The following is a 26,138-nucleotide window of genomic DNA, read 5'->3' on the forward strand; positions in this document are numbered from 1 at the left end:
ATTTTTATTAACACAGACTCACACCTACCCTAACCAAAATTCCTATATCTTATACTATCAACTGAGTTAGTTTCTTTTATTTAGGGAGTCAACTTATTCCCCTCTTTTCACTGTATCATTTCCATTCTACTCTCTTTTTTCCCTTGTTTGTCTCTGAAATTTTTAACCATTTAGTTAATAAAATAGCTTTAAAACTTATTGCATCTAGTTATCATTTGGTTTGTCTTGGTTTAAAACAGCAAATTATTTTAAGTACCTTTTTTTTTTAAAGTGTGGTTGGTTTTCAAAGGATACTTTGAAGTGACTATACCTTTGCATGAATTCCTCAGTCCACCTGATTCATAAATGTGCATCTCTTGCCTTAGTTTTGTACAGATAATTTTCTGTTCATAGTCATATTTTAAATTCTGTATTTGTCATTTTTTTCTTCCAGGTGAAATTTATTATAATTTTAACAGATGTTCCTTGGAATATCATATCTGTTTTTCTTCTTGAGACTTCCAGGATGGTGTCCTTGTCATTGTAGTGTTATGCTTTAACAATAATGTGGCTAGGGGAGTTGTTTTTTTAAGGGCTAATTATATTTTAAGTTTGCCCCCCAACATAAGGCTCTGTGGGTTCTTTCTGTTTGTAAAATCTTGCTTTTTAAAAATAATCCTAGAAATTTTTCTTGAACAATTTCCTGTAATCTAGTGCTTAATTTTTTTCTTTTTCCAAATTTCTCCAAATCGTCAACAATCCAGAGGTTGCTGAATCTTGACTTCTCCTCTAGACCTGCCACTTGGATCTATGTGGTTTCTAAGTTGCTCAAGAATTAAAGAATTGGATGACCTTTTTCCTCCAGTTCCATGTTGTTTGAAATTTTGTTTTCAGTTGTAATAAGTCTATAGGTCAGTGCATCTATTGATTCTTTTTAGATTTTTTTAAAGTTATACTTCCATCTCATTTATTTTGAACAGTGGTTCCTCTTGATCTTTTTTGCAGCATCTTTTAATTTTAGCTTCAGTTCCTCCTGTGATTTTAAAATTTCTATTAGTGCTCTTTAAAATTTTTTTCTTTAGCTCTTAGAAGGCTAGTTTTCACTCATATTCTTTAAATGATTACTTTATCCATTTGACAACATCTTGGAATATCTTGCTTTGTTGTTGTTGTTTTTTTTTCCATCTGTACTACTTACTGTTTCAGTTGCTCCGTAATATGTATGTGTGTATTTATATGGGATGGTGTTCTTTTTAACTTCTTTTCTTTTGTAAAATTTTGTCTTACATAATTTTAGAAGATATTCCCATTATCTTTGTGTGTTGAATTTTTTTTTTTAACGAAAATGTGAAGAGTTCAGCTCCTTCACAGCCTTCCACTGTGCCATCTTGAAATGGAATCCATGTAATTTGTTCAGAGTTCATTATAAGCACTTTCCCCCCTTTCTGCCTGCTTACAGGCCATCCCTATGACAATGCGCTTTACGATTTCACCAAGAATCAAACTGAAGGTCTTTGCCCTTTAGTGTGAAAAATGTCTGTGCTTTCTCACTTTCAGAACAGAGATATTTGCTCATCTCCAGTACTATGGCAAGTATCTCTTTCTCTGTGATTTTTAAAATATTTCAAAATAGCTGCCTGGTGGTCATATCTGCAGGTTCTTTTAACACCCTGGCAGGTAGTTTGTCCAAGCCTGGTGACCTGAACTCATTGAAGACTACTAGGTATTTTCTTACCATCTCCTAATTTATTTTGTGTTTTAACTCCTTGTTAAGTAATTTTGTTCTACACCTCCCAATCTGAAGATCCTTTGCCATGATAGATAGAGAAAAGAGAAACGAGGTAAGAGTCAGTGTTGTGGATCTTCCCATCCCTTGTTCCATCTTGCCCTTGTCTCTAAGATCCCTAAAAATGTCCTTTTTATTCCTTGTTAGTTTTCCATTGTCTGTCTTTTACATTTCTGATATCACTTCTATAGAATTATTTTAGAACAAGGAAAAGAGGTAGGGAAGTGAGAAAGCTAGACAAAATACCATGTTTCTCATGTAGTTGTACTTTTATGTGGTTCAGTTGTGCCAAAAATAAGGGTCTTACCATCATTCTTACTATGCATTCAAAACTGGAAAGAGAAGTAGTTGTTGCATAATGGAAAGAACATTGCACTGAACTAGCACTGGTTCTAGTTTTCAATCTGTCCATTTCTTCTCTCTGGGCCTCAGTTTCCTTATCTGTAAAGTGAGAGAATTAAAGATGATCTCATTCAATTCTAAGAGTCTGTGGTATCTTAAAAATGAAGAAAGGATTAAATATTCTTTCTTCCTACTGCTTTTCTCACCATAGACTTAAGGTCATAGGCATGAGGGATAGTTAAATCATGGGATTGACTAGGAAAAGATACTGGTCAGCCTAAGACTGATACTGGAGCCTTAGGGAAGAGGAAAGTCAGGAATGAGATAAGAGAAGGAATGATAACAGTTGTTGATTCTCAAGGTGGGCTGTGCATCTGACCAGAAGTAGCCTAAGGACATTTAGCTATGACCTTCTCTTGGCATTAGTGGTAACAGATATATCCCATTGAGGTCAGATCACAAGGAGTCCACTAGCAGTGGGCCTAGACACGAGCTCTCAGATAAGGAAGAGAACCCACTTATGGCTCTTCTGACAAAAGCTATCATGACCCAGCATATCATGGACAGGGCTATAGTGACCTTCCCTCACCATTGAAAATGAGAAGATGAGGTCATCTACTCAGTCCCAATAAGGCATTTCTAGAAGAGTACAGATAACGAAGGCCATAAATAGAGGCCAAAGGGGTGGAGGTGGCAGTCACATGTTAGAGACAAGAGGATAAGCTCAGAGGAATGTTCTGAAACCAGGCAAGGAATCTGAGAGCAGTTTGGGCAGTGAGCAGGCTAGGAAACAGTACAGTGGGCATGCTCAGGGTCAAGCTACGTGCTTACTAGCTAAGTACTGTTTGTTTAAACTATCTGGGAGAAAGAGGCATTATCTTGAGACTGTTTAAGTTTTCATTCAGCCATTGGGGTCTCCAATTAAAAATAAGCAGAAGCAGTCTCCTTTCAGGGCCTTGTCTATAGTCATCATACAACCAGGACCCATGCCTTCCTCAGTGCCCTGAGTAAAATTTCAATGAACTAGAATTCAGCCCTCAAAAAACCAAAACTTCTTTTTCTATGCTCAACTTTTATTATGGGGGACAAAGTATAAGAAAAGGAAAACATGAATGGCAAGGAGTTTTTGAAAAAAGTGCTTGTAGAACAGGAGTTCTTAATGTGTGTGTGTGTGTGTGTGTGTGTGTGTGTGTGTGTGTGTGAGTGTGTGTGAGAGAGAGAGAGAGAGAGAGAGAGATAGACATAGACCCCTCTGAGAATCTGGTGAAACCTATGGACTTTTTATTGGAATAATGGTTTTTTGCTTACATTCATAGTTTGAGGAAATGGTAAATTTTAGTTAGAGATTAGTGAAAATGATATATTTTTTTCCCATTCAAGTTTTTAACCCCCCCCCAATCTGTCTATGGAACCCTGGTTGAGTACCCCTGTTTAGAAGATCTCCTAGAGTTAACATAGATTCAGCCTGACCATTAAATTAATTATTATTTTTTTTTTATCTATGGGACTAATGAGAAGCAACATGATGGAGTTGATAGAGGGCTGGCCTTCTCTGGAGGAAGGAAGACTGTGTCTTCCTGTCCTCCACCTGACATGTGCAAACTAATTATGTGACATTCGCCAAGTCACTCAGATCCTCTGAGTCTTAGACAACTCTCTAAGACTATAAATTACAGATCATAGTCTGTGTCCCCAGAGGAAGCCAAAGGTCTGGTAAGATGTCCTGGTTATGATAAGATATGGGAAAATATGACGTACCATTAAACGTGTAGGAGACAGTTGTCTTAAAAGACCATAAAATTGGAATGCTATTCCATGTAAGTGGACTCCTCTCCTCCTTCACATGTTCCTGGATGTTTGAGTAGGGAGGTGCTTTAGAGAGCATCTACTCCAACTCTCTCATTTTACAAAAGAGGAAACTGAGTCCCAGAGAGATGCGGTGACTTAGCCAAAGTGAGTGAGAGGCAGATCAGCAGCTGGAACCAGTGCTAGTTCTAGTGAAGCTCTTTCTATTGTATCACAGCTATGTCATTTTCCAGGAAGTCATATTTATAAAGAACAGAATCACAAAGTTGAGAAGAGATTCCACAAGCCATCTAATCCAACTGATGCCTGAAAAGAGTCCCAGCTACAACATACCCAATACATAATCACCTAGGTTTTGCTTCAAGACCTGCAGTGGGGGAGAACCCACCATATTCCAAAGCATCACAGATCACTTTTGGATAGTTTTAATTGTTAGAAAATTTTTTGTCACATCAGGACAACAAGACACTTCTCTTTGCTGGGGGTGGGAGTGAACTTCTGAAAAATTCAGCTATTACATGACAAACATTTCCTTGTTTAGCTTTCTGTTCATCTTGCTACCTATTGTATTTACTTTAAAATGCTTTTCTTCTGACTATCTTTTAGCCATTCCCCCCACCCCGCAAGAAACTGGTGCATTTTGTGGAAGATCATCAAGCCATTGCTTCTCTAATTGTCCCTGGATAGGGGGGGATAAAAATGATTTTATGGGGCAGCTGTACAGGGAGATGGGAAAAGCTCAGTATAGTGTTTGGAGCACTGAGTGTATTGCCAGTAGGATTAATCTTTGTTTTTCTTTTAATTATGATTTTGATTTATTGGAGTCCAATAGAACAATATCAGTGACGGGAGAAATAATTACAGTCTCTCTTGAAATTCTATCCTGGAAACACACCAGGGACCAGTTACTGCTTGGTGCCAAAAAACACATTAGAGCTGTTTTCTTCATGTTGTTTTTTAAAATACTTGTTTGAAATGCTAGACTTTTTGATACTGAAAGAGTGAGCATTGTTTAAGTGGGTGGAGCACTTTTTTGATCACCTCGGTCTAAACTCCTCAGCTCAGGGGTGGCCAAACTTGGGTGACCATCCAATTCTCCCTCTCTTTGGAACTTTGAGAGCCAGGAGACCTGCCTATCTGTACTTGTATTTTTGATGGTTGTTTGCCCACCCTTGATCCCTGCCCTGGGGGCTCTGGGGACAGACTGAGGAGATGGATTTACAGTTTGAAAGGTGTGGTTTATATTTGAATTTCTCCTTTTCCAGTCTCAGGTTTGGAACTTGAGCACCTTTCATAATTCCTTCCAGCTCTAACATTCCATGCTTTTATGTTCCCAGGAAAGCACATACCAATCTGTGAGCTCGGTGCTTTGATTCCTTTTAACCTCTTGTTAGTGCTTCCAGAGCTTCCATATGAACCAACGAGAAGGTATTGAGGTGTAATGGAAAGAGCATTGGTTTGGGAGTCATTGGACCTGAGTTCAAATTCCGACTCAGTGACATATTCCTGTGTGACCTTGAACAAATAACTTCATCTCTTTGTCTCAGTTTTCTCATTTGTAAAGTGAAGGGATTGATGCTAGGCATGGTGGTGAATTTCTATAATCACAGGTACTGGGGAGGCTGAATCTGGTGGTTCTCTTGAGTTGGGGAGATCTGAGCTGCTAGAGAATAAACAGGTCCTCACAAAGTCTGTCATTAATGTGGTAAGCCCTCAGGATCAGTGTGATACAGTAGAAGGAGGAATGACTTTGGTGTCAGAAAGTCTGAGTTCAAATTCTGCTCTGTCAGTAGCGGTGTGATTTTTGTATAAGTCATAAACAGTTTCTCTGGACCTCAGGTGTGACATCTGTCAAAATCTTAGTTGTAAATCTAAATCTGTGCCTAAAAGGAAAGGAATTTCTGCTCTGGGCAGGAAAGAGACATGGCCCATGCCGAATCCCACCAAAGTGTGCTAGCTGCTCTTCCCCCATCTTCCCCCCACCCCCTGCTGAGATCAGCCTGGGTCTTCTCTGTATGGGTACTCTCTGCATTCCCTCAGCTCACCTAGAGCCAGCAGTGAACTTTCAAAAGGCTTTTATTGTCGTTTAAGGAAAACAGGTAAAGAAGTATAACAACGGACTTACAGAGAGTTTCAGAATGATTGAGTTACAGAACCCAGGAACCCTATCCTAAAATCCCTGAATCTCAACAAAGATTGAATGGTATGAAACTTCAGAGACTAAACTAGCGTTCTTCTGTTTCTTTAGCCTCTGGCCTGGCTCCCTGTGGAGCTGCGGCCCTCCCTGGGTGTGTGATCACCCCACTGGTTAGTCCCCAAATGACTTTTTCCCCATCTCCCATCAGGTCACAGGGAAGCTATTGGCACTTCCCATGCATCTAGGGTCCAAGCTTGTGAGGGTTATGTTATCTGTTCCATGTGAGTCTTCCATATTAACATAGCTCACCCACCTCTCAAGAATGAATTTAATTGAAGTATCTTCCCCCTCCCCTCCACAAGGGAAATATCCAAGGATTATCACCTTGAAGTTATAGGACATATAGCTGAGGTCTTCTTTTGTGGTGGGAGGGAGGGAGAGAGAGAGACAGACAGACAGAGAGACCCAAGAGGCAGAGTGAGAGGAAGAGAGACACAGAAACAGAAGAAAGAGACAGGCAGAAACAGAGAGTGACAGATACAGAGAGACAGAAACAGAGAAACAGAGATATAGAAAGAATGCTTTAGTAATAATAGCTAGCATTTATGTAGCACGTAATATATGCTGTGCAGTCTGTTAAATGCTTCTTACAAATATTAACTCATTTGAGCATTGAGGTAAGTGTTATTATCCTCCTTTTACAGTTGATAAAGGCAGAGGATCTGCCCAGAATCACCCAGCTAATAAATGTGAGGCTGGATTTGAATTCAAGTCTCCATGACTCCACCGCAGTGCTCTAACCACTGTGCCACCTAACTGTCTTTGTAGCTTAACTGTGAACCTCAATACAGCTTCAGTTCAGGCTCACGGTTAGGTCTAGGGATACTGGTCTATGGATTCCTTTTTGTGTTTCTATGGTCCTCTCCTTTATGGGAAATACTAGCACAGAATGCAATAAAGATCCGCTTATCTTCATCTGGGGACAAAACATATTATAAAAGCACATGTTGCAAATTTAAAAAAAAAAGTTTAAAAAGTTTAAAAAATCCCTGCCTGAGTGTAAGTGATGCCAGTTTATCAGACAGTGATGGGACGGGGGAGGAGGAGGGGGAAATGTAAAGGGGATAAATTCACCAAGTTCCAGTAGCAGCAACGGTCAGGAAAATTGCAAAATTCTTTCCAGGCAGATCGTTCCTTAAGTAGGTCAGTGAGGCAGACAGGGATCTAATTGCTAGTGATCATATTCAATTAAGTGTAGCATTGACCTTCACTTGGAATTGGCTGGCCACTGGTGCACCTCTAAGAAATGCGCTGGACTCAGAAGTTCCTCAACTTTCCCGGTCCCCAACAACTTCTATTTCTCATGCTCCTTCAGCCCCTCCTTCTAGCTGAGAAAAACTATACTTCCCATCATCCCCCATGCCAATTAAGGGCTCTGCCTGAGTGATGATTAAATATAGTTTGCCCCCAATAGCAAAAGAATGGGTCGTTTCTTAATAGCAATTCCCCAGCTAATGTTATAGCAACAATAGCAATAGGGCAGGAGTAGGGAGCTCTAACCATGCTGCAGGAAGCAGTGGTCTGGGCAGAAATCACCAGATCTTCTCAAGTGAAATCTCAAGGTTAGTTAGGTCTGCTTTATCTGCTGTTTTGTTGTAGAGTAGAAAGTGTCGTGTACTTAGATTTATGAAAGCTGAGTTCAAATTCCAACTTAGTTCCAGTGTGGCCACAGACAAGGCATACATCCTTTCTGAGCCTCAGTTTTCTGCTCTTTCATATAGAGATAATCTTATAATACCTACTACTTTACTGAGCCATGGTGAGGAAAGCACATTTCCAAACTTAAAATTCTGCATAAATGTGAGTTGTTATGAATACCCTCAAATTATAGGTGCCTGGACATGTAGGGCATGAATGTCTCTTAGATGTTTAGAACTGTAGTTTTGGTGACCTACAGGACATTTCACATCTTGTGGAGCTCTTGTTCCACTCCCACCTACTTAGCATTTTAAAAATCCTCCCCCCAATGAACTGGAAGAGCCCCACTACATTTTATCAGACTCTAGTCAGGGATAAAAAGAGTATAGCCTTGCTAGAGATGAAAGCATTGACATCATCAATTTTTTTTTTTTCTGAACTGTGATTTCGTTGAAGTAGAAAGTTTCAGGTGAGGGAGCTCCTTCTACCAATGCAACTTTTTGTCTTAAAGTAATATGGAAATATGTTTTGCATGATTTCATGTGTAAAATTGATATCATATCACTTGCCTTCTCAGTGGGTGGGGGCAGGTGTGAGAGAGAGGGGGAGAATTTGGAACTCAAAATTTAAAAGAAAAGAATGTTAAAAATAAATAGATAATAAAGTTTTAAAAAATGGTGCCTGGACCACCAAGATGTTAATTGAGTTGCCCTGGGTTGGGCAGGCAGTGTGTGTCAAAAGTGGGAGGGATCTAGCTCTGTTCCCAGGGCTTTATCTACCATACCACTTTGCCTGTCATTGTTGTTATCATTTTAATAATAATAATAATGATAGCTAGCACTTATATGACACTTTAAGGTTTTCAAAGCGCTTTACATATGTTAGCTCATTTCGTTCTCACAACAGCCCTGTGAAGTAAGTGCTATCATTATCCCCATTTTACAGATGAGGAAAGCAGGCTAAGGGAGGTTGATTAATTTGCTCAGGATCAAATAGCCACGAAATATCTGAGGCAGGGTTTGAATGCAGGTTTTCATGACTTCAAGCCCACTACTCCGTCTACTACCCCACCTGCTTGCTTTTCATCTTCTTCGAGACGATGGATGAGGGGGTCTGATATGGCTTTTCTCAGACGAACATCTTGTTTCTCGAGGCAAACTGCTTTTCAGGGGTGCAGACTCTTCATCTTCTTGTGACCTGAGCACAGAAGCTGCTTGTTCCCTGTGTGACCTTGGGGAGGTCACATCCCTTTCTCATTCTTCTCTGTAAAATGAGGGATTTGGGCCAGATCATCCCTAAAGGCCCTTTAAACCTCAACACCATCAGAGAGACCCTGTGATTACTGACCACAGTCTATCAGCTGTCAGTCCAGCCCTGTGTCACTTGTCCATCGGCTCTGCTCATCAGAATTATGGAGCTGGCGAGCGGTTTTTACAAGATCTTTCCCTTCCCAAATTATCATTCCAAGTGCATTCTGAATTTCAAATAACTGCCATGAAAATTCTGTCAGAAAGAGGAAGTAATTTGCTCAGAGTCACTTGAGCATCTGGGTAGTAGTAGAGTCAAGACTAGAAGCCAGGTCCCGTGGTTCCCTAGGCATGGCTTCTTCCAGTCTGTCCAGTCCTCAGAAGCACGGGTGCTGGAAAGAGCACAGGATTAGTGATCGGGTGACCTGGGTGAGGGTCCTGGCTCTGGCATGTGTTTCCTCTGTGACCTTTGGCAAATCTGAGCCGCGGTCCCTTTCTTTGATAAATTGAAGGGCCTGCTCTGCATCATCTCTAAGGGTTTTTCCAGACTAAGCCATGCAACTTGTCTTTCTGTCTAGGATTCTGACCTCTGTTGTTCACAGTGCCAGCTTCCCTTGGTGGGGAGATTACGCTTGGGCATGTCCCTGGTGGTGGGAAATTCTTTTAATCTGGGACGGAGGAGAGCTCATTGAGGCTAGATGAGATGTTTCTAGATTCCTAGAGCTCCCACAAGCCCAGATTGCTGCTGGCTCACATCCAAGAATTAAGAACCCAGTTGGAATTTTGGTGCATCCTGGGACTCGGGGAATGCCTCTCCTCTTACACTTTGGTCCTGATTTTCAGAAGGGGATGTGGGCCTGGGGATAAATTTGCCCAGTTGGGATGTGAGCTAGTTACATAATATTGGGTTGGGGTGGGAAGTAGAATGACAAAGCTTTTTCTTAGAAACTTATCTAGGACAAAGGTCTAAACAAAGGTCTTACCAGGTACAAATGATGGGTCCAGGCCTGAGACAAGTCAAGTCACCGTACATTTATCAAATGCCTACTATGTGCCAGGCACTGTACTGGAGATACAAAGAAAGGCAAAAAGTGTTACTGCTTTCAAGGAGGTCACAGTGTAATGAAGGAAAAAACATGAAAATAATTATGCTCAAACAAGATACATAGAGAATAACTTGAAGGTGATCTCAGAGAGAAGGCAATGATTGCATTAAACCATCAACTGCCTTTGCCTGTGGAATTCCTCATCCCCTGCTGCTTAGCTGGTAAGTGTGGTCTTCTCTGGGAGAAGGACCAGCCCATGATGGGGAAGTAAGCCCAGGAAGATAGGGAGATTTGGGGGAGATGATTTAGGCAGGGGTGGGGAGCCTGCGACCTTGAGGCCATATGTGGCTCTCTAGGTCCTCAAGTTCAGCCCTTTGACTGAATCTAAACTTCACAGAATAACAAAGGGTCGCACTTGAGGACCAAAGAGCCACATGTGACCTTCAGGCCAATGTTCCCCACCCCTGAAGGGGAAAGCCCAGTACGACCAGAGCTAGGGTGCATCACAGGTGCATGTATCTTGACCTGTTGCTATCCCCTCACCATGCCCTGATTCATGTGATTATGAGTACCTTTTAAAAAAATTAAAAAATATTATCAGACTTAGTGGGAAGATGCAATGCCATGACTTCAAATTGAAGTTTTCCACTGATAGAAAAGAAATCAGCTTCAGGAAATCATTTGGCCTCTCTGGGCCTCAATTTCCTCTTCTGAAAAGTGAAGGAGGTTGAACTAGATGACCTCTTAATTCCCTTTGAGTTCAAATATGCTATGACTCAGAGAAAGAGAATGCATTCTTAAATGTGTGTCAGGGATAAGAGCATAATGTTCAGGAAAAGATTTTCATTTTCTCACTCCGGAGTCTTTGTTTGAGTCCAGGATGGAGCTAGGTTGGTACAGAGACAAATTGTAGAGCTGAGGAGCAGAAAAGCTGTAACTCGTGGGGCTAGATACCGAATGCTTCCCATTATACATGGTCCGATGGGGTGGTTTCACCCAGTATGCCATTTGCATCCTTCGTATTTGTGCTGAATGAGAAAATGACTTGTTTTAAATGGCTGAACCTCCATACAAAAATGGCACACAGATTTGAGGTTGTGGATGTCTGGCTTTCCCTGGTTTTTGGCCCCCAAAATCGTGGTTGATATTTGTAAAGATAATAATGATGATGATGATAAAAAAGTCAGTGTCACCATGAATTATCTCCAGAGAGCTTTTGTAGGAGAGGACTTTAATTTTTAAAGCTGATGAAGTGGGGGTAGAGACAGGACTGGGGTAGGCAAGGTAGACAAAAAGCCACTTGTGGACAGTGTCACACAGAAGGAAGAATTTTCAGATTCAGAGGGAGAACAATTTCAGACTTTGGGGTGAACAAGTGCTTTGTATCAGCTCTGTAACCAAGGCACTTCACATGAGTGCAAGCTGCTTTAAAGAGAGGTCTGCAACAATCTTCCACTTACACCCAATCCAGCTTGTCCATCCACTGATCTGGGCATGACAGGTCTGGCGGGTCAAAGTCCAGAGAGGAAGCAGATGGCACTTTTTGGAAAATAAGGTGTCACAGGGAACTAGGGCCATACTTCACCCAGCAATGACTACATCAGGTCATAGGGGATGCAGTTTTATAATCAGACAGTTAGGCTACATCAGTCTGCCATAGGAGTCTACGACACCAAAAAGTTTAAGAACTCTTCCCTTAGATTATAAGCTTCTTGAAGACAGAAACCATGTCTTTGTTGTTCAGTCATTTTTCAGTTACGTCCGACTCTTTGTGACCCCATTTGGGGTTTTCTTGGCAAAGATACTGGAGTGGTTTGCCATTTCCTTCTCCAGCTCATTTTACAGATGAGGAAACTGAGGCAAACAGGGTTAAGTGACTTGCCCAGGGTCACACAGCTAGTAAGTGTATAAGGCTAGATTTGAACTCAGAAAGATGAGTCCAGGCCTGGCACTCTATCCACCTTGCCACCTAGCTACCCACATCACATCTAATACTTTTTAAAATCTCTCACAATGACTGACACAATACTTCATACACAGTAGGTAATCAATAAATGTTTGTTTTGAGTTCCTTAGGAGGCATTTGAAATTACTGCTCCAGGATTTGATTGACAGGCTTAGTTTGGCCATTTGACTGGATGGTTTGCTGTGGAAAGATGGAGAACTAGCAAGGCCTAAGGTTAATTTTAAGGGTAACTGGGTCCCCTGATTAAGTTGTAGAGGCATTAAACATGATCTAGGACTTATTTGGGAAATCTGAGTTGTAAAAAGAAAAGACTTCCCAGGAATAAAGAATCATTTTAATCCAGGTTGTCTATTACAGTGAGTACAGTAATATAGTGTATCCTGGGGGTGGGGTGTGGGAGGTGGTTAATAATAAAGTCGAGGGAATGATGGCTGAGAGCTTTTTGTAGTGACTCCAGCAGCCCTTATGGTATCTTTCAGGGGTCTGGTTTCAAGAGAACCGCATGTGTAGTCAATATCCTGATGAATTAAGAGGGGCCAGAAGGGGTGAGTTAGTATTTCTTAAAATCCCCAGTATCCCACCAATGAGCTGTTGTGACGGTGGAGAGCTGTAGCCATAATGGCCATCTGGGCTGATGGGCTCTGGCAGACTATGTCTCTGTTAGACTGCAAAGTCAGACATTTCAAGCTCTAATCCCTGTAGATCTGTCAAATGTTGCTATGTGTAATTGGCCTCATCAAGGGAAGGTTTGATGTGAGAGAATGACATGTTGCTGACTTTTCTGGGTAGGAAATCATCCAAGGCTAGGCGGGGGCTGGTTCTGGTTTGTCAATAGTATGTTTGCTCATCTTCTTGAAGTAATATATCTATTTCATGCCTCATCGGCCCCCTGATCAGATAAGTAACCACAAGATGGAAATGGAAGAAGAAAAAAAAGTAGCCAGCAGAGCTTGGCCAGGTTTCAGACATAATATTGATCTGAAGTGTTCCAGTTTGTGGTAGATACAGTGTCGGCTGCTTTTGAGCTATTCCTTGAAGGCTACTTTGATGGTTAAGCATTCCTGGTCCCGAATATTATAGTTTTGTTTTGCTAGGATTAACTGCCATGAATAGAAGATACATAGGTGCCATAAGTGGTTGGACCTTGGCACTGAGACAGGATGGTCCCAGTACTTTGGATGGGAACATTGGCCTCTTCAAGATATTGGGTTGAGTTGGGGTGGGTCAGGGTCTTGGCAGAGACCCAGCTGCTTGAAAGCTGCTCTTCATCTGCTCAAGCTGAATCATCGTAAGAGAGTGCTGAAAGCATCTCTTATTTTACAGATGAGGAAACTGAGGCTCAGAGAGGGTAAATGACTTGTCAAGGTAATGTAGCTAGTAAGCATGTCAGGTGTATCACAGGAGCTATAATAAGAGAAGAGCCTGCATAACAGTGACAAGTTGCAAACTCCTAGAAATCATTGACTTCCTTTGGGTCTCTGTTGGGGCTGCCATATTAGTGATAGCCATTATCTTATCTATGTGCATTTTAACCCCTTGGGGGAGCTGCCAAGAATTCCATTTCTTCTTGTTTGAATATATATATATATGTATATATATATATATACACATACATATGTGTGTGTATGTGTATTTATATATATGTGTGTGTGTGTATGTGTATTTATATATATGGGTGTGTATATATATTTTTGTGTATATATATATATATATATATATATATATATATGGAGAGAGAGAGAGAGAGAGAGAGAGAGAGAGAGAGAGAAAGAGAGAGAGAGAGAGAGATGTAGCACCTACAGAGTCTTTCTTCTCTCTTGGGAACAGTACAGGTTTCCTTGGTTTTAGATATTCACAGCAGAAATGATGCTTAAAACCAAGGCAGAGGGAACACAGTCTTGTTTCTGGATCAGAAAGCAGCCTGAGTATGCCATTTTTTTTTTTCCATACCTGAGACAGTGTTCCATGTCTTTGACTTTGACTTTCATTCTTTGTGTCTGTCTTTAGCACTAGCCTGAAACCCAAATTCCATTTCAGTGCTTGCATCCCAAGACTCTTCTTTCCTTGTGCACCCTGCCTGGGATCCTCGGGCACCAACCTCAGCCTATATACTTGGTCTCTGAACCTTTGTCCTGGTAGCAAGGACTGATTTTAGTTTAGCTTCTTCATGCTCAGGTTTCACAGCGATCCTGTCTTCCTCTTTTGATATGAATTTGCTTCTCCCCCATATCTGTGATCTGCGTGCTGATGTATTCATTCTCAGCTAGTTCAGCTTGACTCCTTATTCTGGTCCTCCAGGCAGATCTTGTACTACAACAGGGCTGTTTATAACCTATCTTGGTGCATAGAGACCAAGCTTATGATGCTTTTGAATGGGAAGGATGATTAGGCTAGTCTGTAGGGTTTGCCAGAATGCTTTAAATGTATTAAAGTCATTTGCCGTCTCTGAACCTCAGTTTCCTCATCTGTAAAATAAGAGATGCTTTCAGCAGTTTCTACAGTGATTCAGCTTGAGCAGATGAAGAGCAGCTTTCAAGCAGCTGGGTCTCTGCCAAGACCCTGGCCCACCCCAACTCAACCCAATATCTTGTAAAGGCCAATGTTCCCATCCAAAGTACTGGGACCATCCTGTCTCAGTGGCAAGGTCCAACCACTTATGGGACTGTAAACAAATAGTTATTCAGCTCCACAAGCCATCATTGACAAAGTATAGACGCAGAGTACTGCAAAGTTCAAATGCTCTGTCAATATCCCAATATTGCATGTAAAAGGGTGTTTTCTCCTCATCTTTTATGCTCATTTTTAAAAAAAAAATTTTTTTTTAAAGAAATGCCAGATTATTTTCTTTATAAAGTAATCCCAAGGCACAAGTTCCAAGGACAATGTTTTAGTGAGGTCTTAATACATGTTATATGTCTTATGGCTTAACCTTGAATTTTTTTATTAAGCACAAATAGAACTTAAAAGCTTCTTCATTATTAAAGGGCCAAGTCAATTTCTAGCCTTGAGAAATTGATTTAGAGTAGGGAAGGACCTTAGAGATCATCTAGTCCAATTCCCTGCAGAAAGTGAGATACAGTGAGGTTGAATGACTTGCCTGAGATCAGATAAGCAGCAAATAGGAGAGGCAAGAATTAGGGCCTCTGACTCCAAGGCCTTTTGCCCATGTCACAAGGCTGCCATTGTTTGTAATATTTATTTTTCATCTCTTATCTCCTTTTTTTTAGATAAATACCATGACCTGGTGAAGGAAAGTGGCCTAGCAGTACCCGATCTCAAACTGTATTACAAAGCAGTAATTATTAAAACAATCTGGTACTGGCTAAGAAATAGAGTGGCAGATTATTGGAACAGATTAGGTACACAATACACAGTAGTAAATGACCAAAGGAATCTAGTGTTTGATAAACCCAGAGATGCAAGCTTTTGGGACAAAAACTCACTATTTGACAAAAATTCCTGGGAAAACTAGGAAGCAGTTTGGCAGAAACTAGATATAGACCAACATTCACACCATAGACCAAGATAAAGTCAAAATGAATATGTGGTTTAGACATAAAGGATAATATTATAAGCAAATCAGGGGAGCATGGCAAATTTTACCTGTCATATTAATGGAAAAGGGAAGAATTTATGAATAAACAAGAGATAGAGAACATTATGGTATGTGGAGTGGATAATTTTGATTCATTAAAGTGAAGTGTTTGCATAAACAAAGCTAATGCAGCCAAGATTAGAAGGAAAGCAGAAAACTGGGAAAACAGTTTTATGGTAAGTTTCTCCGACAAAGGCCTTATTTATTGTAATATATAAGAAAGTAAGTTATTCTGATAAATGGTCAAAGGATATATAAACAGGAAATTTTCAGAAGAAGAAATCAAAACTAGCTATAGTCATATGAAAAAATGCTCTAACTCACTATTGATTAGAGAAATGTAAATTAAAACAACTCTGAGGTAACATTTCACGCCTATCAGATTGGCTAATGTTACAGAAAAGGAAAATGACAAATATTGGTGGGGATGTGGAAAAATTGGGACACTAATGCACTGTTGGTGGAGTTGTGAACTGATCTAACCATTCTGGAGAATAATTTAGAACTATTCCGAAAAGGCTATAAAATTGTGCATCCTCTTTGACTCAGCAATACCAACACTAGGATTGTATCCCACAGAAATCAAACGAAAAGGACGTATATTTGTAGCAGCTCCTTTTGTGGTAGCATAGAAGTGGAAATTGAGGTGATACCCATCCATTGGGGAATAGCTGAACAAATTGTGATGTATAATTTTGATGGAATACTGTTGTGCTATAGAAATGATGAGCCGGATGCTTTCAGAAAAACCTGAAAAGACTTATATGAACTGATGCTGAGTGAAGTTAGCAGAACCAGCAGAACATTGTAGAAAGGAACAGCCATATTATACAGTGATCAACTGTGAATGCCTTAGCTATTCTCAGCAATACAATGATTCAGGACAGTCCTGAAGGACTTATGATAAAAAATGCTATCCACAGGGCAACTAGGTGGCACAGTGGATAGAGCACCGGCCCTGGAGTCAAGAGGACCTGAGTTCAAATTTGGCCTCAGACACATAACACTTACTAGCTGTGTGACTCTGGGCAAGTCACTTAACCCCATTGCCTAATAAAAACAAACAAACAAAAAAATGCTATCCACATCCAGAGAAAGAACTGTTGGAGTCTTGAAGCATACTTTATTTAAAAAAAAATATTTCTTTTCAGTCTTGTTTTCTTTTGTAACATGACTAATACAGAAATGTGTTTTGCATGACTGCACATACATAACCTATATCAAATTGCTTGCCATCTCAAGGAGGAGAAGGAAGGAGAAAATTTGGAACTTAAATTTTTTTAAAAAATGTTAAAATTTTAAGCAAAAAAAAATAACCTGAAAAGCATATTTCTCTCTTAATGTTCTAACTCTTAGATTTTTGGCATGAGGCAGCTAGATAGTGCAGTGAATAGAGTGCTTTGCTTGGAGTCAGGAAGACTCCTCTTCCTGAGTTCAAATCCGGCCTCAGATGCTTACTAGCCATGTGACCCTGGGCAAATCACTTAACCCTGTTTGCCTCAATTCCTCATTTGTAAAATAAGCTGAAGAAAGAAATGGCAAAACACTCTAGGATCTTTGCCAAGAAAACCCCAACCGGGGTCATGGAGAGTCAGACACAACTGAAAAAACAACTCAGCAACAGCAGTGTGATATAATGGAAAGACTCTCCCCTCCCCCGATCTTCATTGGGTTAGAAATTCTTTACAAATCAAATTTTATGAACCTTGAATACTCTGAAACAGTTTAATTGTTCTAGGATGAGATCCAAAGGACCGTTATCATTTACTGCAGACTAATGAAGGACTCTGGAATTTGGTGCAATGGTGTTGTCCTATATGTTTTTTTTTTATTAGCAAAAGAAAATGGGAGCCCCAATTAGGGATTCCAAAAGGCAGATTAAACCCTTAAAAATTAAGTTGTGTTTTCACAGAGTAACTCTCCTGACACTTTCAAGCCAATGGCTAAGAGATAGATCTGGCTAAGAAAACTCTGAGTACCATATGGACAGTCTGGGCAGTCAGATGGCCAGCCCAGGTAACAGTCTTGGTTCCCCCTCTTTTTTTTGGAAGACATCCTGGAGACTACAGTGTCTTATAGGCAACTGCAGGGCTTTGTCTGGCTTTGTGCCTCTCTTCCAAGGATCAGAAGAGGGGCACTGCTGGGTGTCAGCTAGTGCTAATCTGGCACAATTATCTGAGTTACGCTGGGATGCTGCTAGAAGACAAGCTATTCAGCAGGGCAGCGAAAGAAATGTGGTCCTCTGTTGACTGCAGGTCATGATCATCATCCCATCATATGACAGAATTTAGAATTAACAGGAACCTTGGACACCAACTTGTCCAACCCTACATTTTACACACGGGCAAAGTGAGGTCCAGAGAGGTAGAGCAATTTGCCTAAGGACATATGGGGAATCAAATGGCAGCCAGGATTTGAATTTAGACCTTAATTTCTTCACCTGTAAAATGGGGGAGGGGGTTGAATTAGATGGACCCCGAGTTCCGTTTTAACTCTAGATCTCTGTATGATCCTATGTAGAACCTGTTTCCTTAGAGTCAAATCCAAGGCTCCTTTTATTATATGCTGCTTCTCGGTTCTGTTCTCACTGAGTTGGAAGGGGCTGTAGTGTGACCAATATCAAAGTCTCATGAGTGGAAAGGAAGTTTTCTTCAGTTGTTTCTCCAAGTGAGTGGGAAGTTGGAGAGAATTTTGGAATATGTGGAACTTCCAGGGTTTGGGGCCCGCTTGAGGTTCATGAAATTGAATGAGGCCCTAGAATCTGTCATGGCTGATCTTGAGTTTCACCCCCTGGCAAGATGGATGAAGGTATGCCTTCATGGCCTTGATTGAATTTCTGTTAGTTTAGTCAGGGTAGAGCTTGTCCCATTTTCCCCGACCTGTTCTGCTGGATAAGTAGCAGCAACATGTCTTGATTCCTCAGTATAAGCAAAGCCCAGTGTGGCCATCAGGATGAGCTCATCTTTTGTAATCAGAGCTTGGCCCCCATCTAATTTAAAAACATTGCCTTGTTTCATCCCATTGAGTTCTTGACAGTCAACTACAGAGTTCAGGATCACCATTGATTACATCCTGACCATAGTGGCTACAGTGCTACTTTGGAGGTGTGACTCTGTGGCAGGTTCTTGAATACATGGGTCATAGCATGGATGACCAGGTTCATGCCACCCCACTATCAAGGCATCAACTGTCTTCCTTCCTCCATCTCTCCTTCCCTCCTGCCTTCCTTTTCCTTCCTTTCCTTCCTCCTTCCCTTCCTCCCTCCCTACTTCCTTCCTTCCTTCCTCCCTCCCTTCCTTCCTCCCTACTTTATGGATATATACCTGTCTCCCCTTTTCCCACAACCTTTTCTTATAACAACAATAATAACAAAACAACTAAGGAAAAACAATGACAAGGTATGAGACATTCTGCCCTAATCACTGTGCCCTTCTCCCAATTCTCTGCCCAGAGAGGGAGGTATATTTCATTTTCTATTCTCTGGGACAATTATTTTTTTCAATTACTCAGAATATGGCTTTCTTTTAGTAATCATTTCACTGGGTGACCAGTTTCCAACTGTGTGGCTCTTTGACTGAGGTCAGTAAAGGCCTCCTGCAGAATCTTAGTGAGAGATAGCCCTGGATATAGGCTCTGTGGGATCCTTTGGATGTAAGTCTGGAAAAAAAAGGAACCGTTAACACTTGACACTTACTAGCTGTGTGACCCTGGGCAAGTCACTTAACCCCAATTGCCTAAAAAAAAAAGGAACCTTTCCTGATTGAGCAGTCACTACCATTTGTCTATTCTACTGTCAAAGTGCTCTTGGAGAAATCATGGGTCTAGGTAAGTCTGCAGGAGTAATGGAAGGGCTGTAAGTGGTAGGAGGGCTGAGATCACTGAAAGGAAGATCCATACTTTTGCCTAAAGCATAACTACCTTCGTTTGCAAGACCTGAAGTTCCTTAGAGTTCATCTCAATGGGATGTAATGGAAAGAGTGTTGTTACTAATTTCTACTTGTATGACCCCGGGAAGTAACCTTGATTTGTTTTCTCAGCCATAAAATTGGGGGCGGGGGATGGGCAGAAATTACATGATTTCTAAGTCCTTCTCAGTCCTAAATCTATGGTCTTATGACTTTGGGTGGTGACTTCATCATTAGTACAGTAGGAATAGTTCTAGATCTGGATTCAGAGGACATAGGTTCAAAACCTAGCTCTAACATCTCTTGGGCAGCTAGGTGGCACAGTGGATAGAGCTCTGACCCTGGAGTCAGGAGGACTTGAGTTCAAATCCATCCTTAGACACGTACTAGCTTTGTGACCCTGGGCAAGTCACTTAACCGTATTTGCCTCACTTTCCTCATCTGTCAAGTGAGCTGGAGGAGGAAATGGAAAACCACTCCAGGAAACCCCAAATGGGGTCACAAAGAGTCAGACAGGGCTAATCGACTAAACAATAAAAACACCTCTTACCTATGTGGCCCTGGACAACCTTCTTCACATTTCGTTTTCTCCTCTGTGAAATGAAAGGCGTTGGAGAGATGACCTCTAAGTTCCTTTCCAGCTCAAAATGAACAGTAATCTCATTTGCTGTGATTTCTATACCATCTGCAAATATTTTTCCTTTTGGGGTGGGAGTTTAGGGACCTGGTAATTAATTTAACTCCAGAATTTGGTAGACCAGATGGCCACAAAGAATATGGAAAAATTAGTGTGAAAATCTGACCAAAGTATTTAATCCAATTTCAGGTTTGGAAGATTTTTGAACCATTATTATACTTAAACTGAGGAATTCATGGAAAGCTTCTTGTTAAGAAACAAACCTTTAGGGAAACTCAGAACAATTTAGTTAGCTTTTCCAATGGGGATCTGGTTTTCCACTCAAAGAAAGTATTATAGAATATGTAGGAGAAAGTGGGTTTGACACCTCAAGAGTACTATATTTCCTTTTGATAAAAGACCTTATGAAGTTTAATGTGGTCATGCCAGTTTTCCACAGTATCCAGACTAGTATCAGGTGGAAAGAATACTAGGCCCTACTCCCTGTTTCTCTCTGGTTTCTGGACAAACCAGCTGTTGGATCTTGGGTAAGTTCTTGACCATTTGGGGCCAGGCTTTTCTCACCTCTAAAATGAAAGTATTGGATTGGATGATCTTTAAAGTTCCTTTCTAGCCTATGCACAGGATCAGCTGTATCAGTGATGCAGATAACTGATAAAGAAATAAACATGGATGCCATCAAGCTGTGTTTTCAAATGCCTTCTCTTTCCCATAGCAACATGGGTCCATGCCAATATGTTGGAAGAGTATATAAGCCTCATTTTACAGACGTGGAAACTGAGGCCCAGGGAAGTTAAGTGATTTACCCAAGGTCATACCAGTTGGAAGTATTGGAGTTAGGATCCTCTGATTCTTTCCTTTGCACTATAATAATGCTTTGCTGTCTCTGTTCCTCTGTTCTTGCTAAATCAATGGTTTTCCTCTTCTCCTGAAGGCATAGCAAAAGACAGTACCAGCTGTAAAGAAAAGGAAAGGAAGGCAAAGAGACAGGGGCCTAGTGGGAGATTCACAGGGAAGAGATGCAGGCACCATGGTCTTTTGCCCTAAAGCATCCAAATTGGGATCAAGGTGAATCTGTCTATGTTGGTTCCTTTCTATCAAATGACTTGGAGGATAACATGCAATTTTCAAATTACAGGGGGTTCTGAATCAAGCCAGATTCTATTTTCAGATATACCCTCTCCAAAGATCCTTTAATCAGTAAACATTTATTAAGTACTGACTATATGCTAGGCACTGTGTTAAGTCCTGGGGATACAGCAAAAAAAAGTAAAAGAGCCTGCCTTCAAGGAGCTTACATTCTAAAGGCTATAGCAGGAAACTTCTTGTTCATGTGTTAATTAGGTACTCAAGTTTGTGTGAACCTTCCCATGAGTGCATAGAAAGTGGCTTATTTCCACTTGTACCAATGACTGTATGAAAATGCAAATTCTTAATCAAAATGTAATTTTGTGAAAAGAGTTTTGCTACTATTACCTTCTTTCTTTGCTGTCAAACTCCAACAGAAATCCTTTTTTAAAAATTTAAGTAGAATGCAGCATCTGAAATACGCCTGGGAAAAATACCAAGTGTGGTTATGACTTATTCCATGTTTTTGTTTTTTGATTTTAGGAGTTGAGTCCAGAGAAGTTTGTACCCGCTCTGCTCAGGCCTTCAGTCCCAATGTCTCTTACTATCACTTCTACCCATTGGTAGGTTTTATTATTTTTTTAAATGATTCTGGTGGAAAGTACCCCAATTTTTCTTGGATTATTTTTCTCCAGACCGTCTCTTTACATAGTTTGATGTCCCATTTGAGTCACATAGTACAACAGAAAGAGCACTGCATGGGGCATCAGCGGACCAAGAACTCTGCTTTACCACTGCTTGATCTGTGAGCACTGACCAATGAACGACTTCAATTCTCAGAGTCATAGCTTCCCCATCTGTAAACTGAAACTAGTCCCTATCCTTTTTACTTCACAGGATTATTTTGAGCCTGAAAAGAGTATGTGAAAGTGTTTTGAAAAGCATGAAGTGCCATAAGAACATAAAATGTTAATGCTTATCTCCAAGACTGGGAGGAGGGCTGGGCTTAAATTATCAAGAGAATGAAACTGGACCTGTGATGTCCTTGGTACAAGAAGCTCCCGGATAAGGGAATTCTCTTGACCAATGGAGGTCAGCAGCTTCTCTGCAAAGGAAAGAGTTGCCTGGGACCACACAATCAGTGTGGGTCAGAGGTATGGCTTGAACCCAGGTCTTCCAACTCTTAAGTTCCAGGTTGGACTTAGAGTCTGCCTCAGACACTTACTAGCTCTGTGACCAGGCAAGTGATTTAACCTTTCTCATCTTCAGTTTTCTCATCTATAATATGGACATAAAAATGACACCAACATCAATCACATGGTTTTGTGAAAATCAAATCAGCTAATAATTGTGCCTGATAAGTACTAAGTACTATATAAATATTATTATTATTATTATTATTATTATTATTATTAATCATTGTGAGGATCAAATGTGATGCACTTTGCAGACCTCAAGGCACCATATAAATGCTCTCTACTGTTTCCTCTCATTTTCCCTTTTCTCCAACCCACACCGGCTATTATTTCAAAGGAAGACGTTTTCTCTTGAAAGATTAATTAAACTACACTTCACAATTACCTTCCCCTTTATTTGAGGTTAGGTAAGTCCACAATTAACAAATGTTCCTCCTCCCCAGAGAGCTACTTAATTGTTCTTCACAGCAGAGGTTCATTCCTGTTTCTATGACAATTTACAGAGGTAAAAAACTCCGCTAATTGTGATGTGCGCTGAGGTCAGAGTTAGAATGTGTGAAGGAATTTAGAGCTGCTTGATGAATTGTAGACCTCTTCTGAGAACTTTGCACTTTTAATTTAGGGGAAGGTGTTCGAGGGCTGAGGGAGACAAAAATATCACCTTTCTCCAGTTGGCCGCTGTAGTAAAAAACTTAACTGTTTGACCACAGCATCTGCCTTGTTTTTGCTTTCCCCACCTGAGGTCATAGCTGCCGGTCAGCTGGGAGAGTCTGACCCAGGATGCTTGGGCTATGACCCTGTGAGGGTCATCAGTGCCTCTGGTCTTGGTAATCTCCACCAGAATTCCTCTCCCTATTCTATAATCCTCCCAATGTTGGGATTTGGGACCAATCCCTTGGGATTTGACTGGTCTCTTACTTGATGACCTTGACTCTAAGTTTTTATCCCCCTAGGCTTCAATCCAGTGTTCTAGTCTAGGGCACAACTGTGCCTGTTGTGCTACCTGTTATGTGAGGAGATTTGGTCCTTGGCAACTTGGGTGGGCTCAGAATAATGCTGTCTACAGCAGGTCTGGACTTGGGGTCAAACTGTGAAGTAGGTGAAGTGGATCCGGGGTCTTCCAAACCATTTCTGCTCAATTCCCCCATCTAATCCAATCCGCCAAGTATTCATTAAGCTCCTTCTGTGTGAAAGGTAAAGGTCAAAATTAAGTAGTTCCTGCTGTCAAGGAGTTTACATTCTACTTAGGGCACAACAGAGGGAGACACAATATGTAAACAGATAACACATGGATACAATAGTGAACATATAGGGGCAGCTAGGTGGCACAATGGATAGAGCTCTGGCCTTGGAGTCTGGAGGACCTGGGTTCAAATCCGGCCTCAGACACTTGATAATTATTAGCTGTGTGACACTGGGCAAGTCACTGAACCCCGATTGCCTCACCAAAAAGCAAAAAAAAAAATGAACACATGTGCTGTGTGGCCATAGGGGACCTGTGGTCTCACTGATGTGGCTTGTCCTTCCAACAGTGAAGATTGCAGCCTGTTAATGCCTGTCCATCTGGTGGGAAGCTCCTCCCTGGTTGCTTACAACTTGATGGTATGCATATCGTTATATATATACCAGTTTAACTTGGATAACTTTATTTAATTTCAACTTGAAAGCTTACACTTGTATGCTTGGTCTTAATTTTTTGCTTTGACCATCTACTTACAGTGGAAAAAAGTAGAGGGCACATTAACCTCAGATGTGGTTTAGAGTAGTGGATCTTAAGCTACTTAACAAGGAAATTGTTATTATTCAGTTGTGTGACCTCTATGTGACCTCATAGACTTTGTCCATGGGGTTTTCTTGGCAGAGATACTGGAATGGTTTTTCCCGTTCTGGTGCGTCCCCATTTTACAGATGAGGAACTGAGGCAAATAGGGATTAAGCCACTTGCTCAGGGTCCTATAGCTAGTAAGTATCTGAGGCTGGATTTGCACTTCCAGACTGCACACCCAGTGCTCTATCCACTACACCACTCAGCTGCCCAGGGATACTCCATATCGAAAGAGTTGTTGGAGAATATTCATAAGCCATTCGTAAGGATCCAGTCTGCTAGTGTCTTCTCCCAGCTCCCACTGGAAACAACAACAACAACGAAAACCTTAAACTTTGTATCTGCCTTACCACCACCTTGCAGGTGTTTTGTACGTGACATATGCTTACATAAATGATTGCTGAGTCATTATCTCAGGATTTAGAACCTTAGAGTTGGAAGAAGTGACTTTATGAACGAATGGAGACTCTTTTATCAACCTTTTGATTAAACGCCATCAAATCACTGACCAACTGGGAGTCACCTCACTCTAGTTCCAGTTATGATCCTAACTAACCTTGTGACTTTGGGCAAGTCATCAAGGTTCTTTCAGGTTTTTTATCTGTAAAATGAGAAGATTAAAGTGTCTATGATCACTGTAGAGTTCATCACTCTTAATATTCTGTGATGCATATCTCCACTTTTATTCTGGGAAGAAATCAGTAAAAAGAAAAAAAAAAGCAACATTTGAATCTGTTTTTTGCCTAATTTTATTCATTAGATATTTAAAGTCCTCCTGGGGGACAAGTTCCAGTTCAGCATCCTCAAATTAGCCGTGAGATTTCTGTGACCAATCACAAGGTAATGAGTTAAGAGACTCTACAATGGCAGCTTTCTAGAAACTAGACATACTTTGGCTCTGGCTCAGTTGTCCATAGTGTTAAAGGTGTCATTGGCTGCTGTAGGGCTCCTGATTATTGGAAAAGACGGATTTTTGAGTAGCTAGGTAAGATCATTTGTCATGGGCTAAGGCTTTGATTAGCCAAGACCTCATGATGAGAAAAGGAAGAAAGCAAATAAATAAATAAACAAACAAACAAACAAATAAATAAATAAATAAATGAGAAAAGTCTTTCTCAAGAGTCCCTGTTGAGGTGAACACATGGGAAAGACATTTTACTGTGAGAGTTAGCAACAAGTATGACAGAGGACTGAGATCTCCCTTCTAGCAAGTATGGAAGGCGAGCAGGATTTTGTAGTAACCTACAGAAGGTGCATTGCTGTTTCTGTCAGTGACAAATCATAGAGATGTGTGCACAAAATATAGCTTGGTCTATCATGAGAGGAAAAGGTGAAGAGGCAAGAGGAACATGCCTCTATTTTCCAGTATATTAAGGAAGAGAATGAAATGTTCTAGTAAAGAATTAAAGAGGACTTCAAAGGATTATGAAACTGGAAGGGCAGATGGAGATCCTGATCTCTGTTAGGAATTTACGGGATGGAAAAATGTGACACAGAGAAGAAATAATTAAAAAAAAAAGAGGGACCAGTGGATTGTTGGAGTTACAAAATAAACTCAAAACTCTTGTCAGAGATGGTTATAGGTGCATTCACAGAAAAGGGGATGACTTGATAATGATAGTGCACAAAATGATAAAGCAGACCCACAGGGGCCACCAAAGGATAGGATATCCAATATTGGAAAGCAGAAAAATTCCTTGCTGAGGAGGTCCATTTATCGAAGGGGGGGGGCTTCGGAAGAGAAAAGCAGATTTAGGAAGTCAACAGCTGGTTGAGAAGATGTTATCTGAGAGTGAGATTTGTATTTCTGGACCACCACTTAAGATATAGGAATGATGAGTTCTTGGCCAGAGATGAAATGCATCAAAATCCAGATAAAATATTTTTTTGTGTAGAGTCCCCTGA

General features: G+C 40.8%; 1 protein-coding gene across 49 annotated transcripts in view; it reads left to right on the plus strand.

Annotated features, from left to right (window-relative positions):
* SORBS1 (sorbin and SH3 domain containing 1) overlaps positions 1-26,138 on the plus strand; it is a 306,881-nt gene that overhangs the window by 59,463 nt on the left and 221,280 nt on the right. For 4 of the 49 annotated variants that reach the window (XM_078150962.1, XM_078150959.1, XM_078150963.1 and 1 more), the window contains exon 2: positions 21,756-21,835. The exons of the other annotated variants lie outside the window; for them this stretch is intronic. The gene's annotated coding sequence lies outside the window, so the exon portion shown is untranslated. The remainder of the gene's footprint in view (positions 1-21,755; positions 21,836-26,138) is intronic. 49 annotated transcript variants of the gene reach the window in all.

The sequence above is a fragment of the Phascolarctos cinereus genome, unplaced genomic scaffold, assembly GCF_003287225.1.
Source record: "Phascolarctos cinereus isolate Bilbo 61053 unplaced genomic scaffold, phaCin_HiC Scaffold_3;HRSCAF=262, whole genome shotgun sequence".
Taxonomy (NCBI): Eukaryota; Metazoa; Chordata; class Mammalia; order Diprotodontia; family Phascolarctidae; genus Phascolarctos; species Phascolarctos cinereus.